This window comes from Neodiprion pinetum, chromosome 4, assembly GCF_021155775.2.
Source record: "Neodiprion pinetum isolate iyNeoPine1 chromosome 4, iyNeoPine1.2, whole genome shotgun sequence".
Lineage (NCBI taxonomy): Eukaryota > Metazoa > Arthropoda > Insecta > Hymenoptera > Diprionidae > Neodiprion > Neodiprion pinetum.
The window spans coordinates 12,239,125-12,241,624 of NC_060235.2; the positions used below are offsets into that span (position 1 = coordinate 12,239,125).

At 64.6% G+C, this 2,500-nt stretch overlaps 1 protein-coding gene across 1 annotated transcript in view; it reads left to right on the forward strand.

The window, feature by feature from the left end:
* The window catches only part of LOC138190784 (uncharacterized protein DDB_G0292186-like), a 16,827-nt gene that overhangs the window by 6,457 nt on the left and 7,870 nt on the right, over positions 1–2,500 (forward strand). The window lies entirely within an intron of this gene.

Genomic DNA, 2,500 nt, shown 5'->3' on the forward strand with positions numbered 1-2,500 from the left:
ATCTCGGCTCGGACGTGCGCCACCCATCGCCGACCGGGTCTCGTAGCCCGGTCGGCCGCGCGTCTACTGTGTGTTTCGGGACTGCACGCAGGCAGCCCCGGTTCCGTGTGCCGCCACCTTCGACACTCGGCTTATAAGCGTTCGAACGATCTCCCGTACCCGTCGGCTAGATTGAAAGCGTCTGGGATACGTTGTTATAACATCTCTGGTCTTTGAGTGTACGCTCGGAAAGAAGCGAGTTGACGCGTGCGTTGGAGCGTTCGGCCTTCCGTGTTTCACGGAGAGCCGAACTTCTTGGTACCGCGTCAAGGGCCATTCGGTCTGAGACACCGACCCGCGGTAATGCAGTGACGATAGATGAAACAACGCGAGTCGCGTAGTTTCTTTGGTACGAGGCACGGAACGGTCCGCGAACGCCCGCTCCTGGTCTACGCCGAAGTACGTATCGTGCTCGAGCACGTACCGGTACGGCGTAGCAGGCGGACGACGGGAGACCGGCCCGACCGACTCGCTCCTCTTACTAGTAGGAGCCTGGCCGCTAGGACGTCGGCGCCGGTACGGTGGTAGCACGGTCGGCTTACGGGGCGAAACCTCCGCGGGCTATCGAAAAAATTTCGAACTCCGGGAACTTTGTCGAAATCAACCGAGGCTCATATGACGATGTTCCGAAAGGCTCCCGGCCCGGATCGACTCCGGGACGCCGCGCATCGCCTTTCGGTCGACTCGGACCGAAATTTTTACAAGTCCCGTCTGTCCGGATCGACTCCGGGACGCCGCGCGTCGCCTTTCGCTCGACTCGTACCGCAGCTTCGACGAGTCCCGTCGGCCCGTATCGACTCCGGGACGCCGCGCATCGCCTCTCGCTCGTCTCGGACCGAAATTTTTACAAGTCCCGTCGGCCCGGGACGCCGCGCATCGCCTTTCTGTCGACTCGGACCGAAACTTCGTCGAGTCCCGTCGGCCCGTATCGACTCCGGCACGCCGCGCGTCGCCCTTCGCTCGACTCGGAACGAAACTTCACTGAGTCCCGTCGGCCCGGATCGACTCCGGTACGCCGCGCGTCGCCTTTCGCTCGACTCGGACCGAAATTTTCACAAATCCGGTCGGCCCGGATCGACCCCGGGACGCCGCGCGTCGCCTTTCGCTCGACTCGTACCGCAGCTTCAACGAGTCCCGTCGGCCCGGATCGACTCCGGGACGCCGCGCATCGCCTCTCGGTCGACTCGGACCGAAATTTTCACAAGTCCCGTCGGCCCGGATCGACTCCGGTACGCCGCGCGTCGCCTTGCGCTCGGCTCGGACCGAAATTTTCACAAGTCCCGTCTGTCCGGATCGACTCCGGGACGCCGCGCGTCGCCTTTCGCTCGACTCGTACCGCAGCTTCAACGAGTCCCGTCGGCCCGTATCGACTCCGGGACGCCGCGCATCGCCTCTCGGTCGACTCGGACCGAAATTTTCACAAGTCCCGTCGGCCCGGATCGACTCCGGTACGCCGCGCGTCGCCTTGCGCTCGACTCGGACCGCAGCTTCAACGAGTCCCGTCGGCCCGGATCGACTCCAGTACGCCGCGCGTCGCCCTTCGCTCGACTCAGACCGAAATTTTCACAAGTCCCGTCGGCCCGGATCGACTCCGGTACGCCGCGCGTCGCCTTGCGCTCGACTTGGACCGTAATTTTTACAAGTCCCGTCCGTCCGGATCGACCCCGGGACGCCGCGCGTCGCCTTTCGCTCGACTCGTACCGCAGCTTCAACGAGTCCCGTCGGCCCGTATCGACTCCAAGACGCCGCGCGTCGCCTTTCTGTCGACTCGGACCGAAATTTTCACAAGTCCCGTCTGTCCGGATCGACCCCGGGACGCCGCGCGTCGCCTTTCGCTCGACTCGTACCGCAGCTTCAACGAGTCCCGTCGGCCCGTATCGACTCCGGGACGCTGCGCATCGCCTCTCGGTCGACTCGGACCGAAATTTTCACAAGTCCCGTCGGCCCGGATCGACTCCGGTACGCCGCGCGTCGCCTTGCGCTCGGCTCGGACCGAAATTTTTACAAGTCCCGTCTGTCCGGATCGACTCCGGGACGCCGCGCGTCGCCTTTCGCTCGACTCGTACCGCAGCTTCAACGAGTCCCGTCGGCCCGTATCGACTCCGGGACGCCGCGCATCGCCTCTCGGTCGACTCGGACCGAAATTTTCACAAGTCCCGTCGGCCCGGATCGACTCCGGTACGCCGCGCGTCGCCTTGCGCTCGACTCGGACCGAAATTTTCACAAGTCCCGTCTGTCCGGATCGACTCCGGGACGCCGCGCGTCGCCTTTCGCTCGACTCGTACCGCAGCTTCAACGAGTCCCGTCGGCCCGTATCGACTCCGGGACGCCGCGCATCGCCTCTCGGTCGACTCGGACCGAAATTTTCACAAGTCCCGTCGGCCCGGATCGACTCCGGTACGCCGCGCGTCGCCTTGCGCTCGACTCGGACCGCAGCTTCAACGAGTCCCGTCGGCCCGGA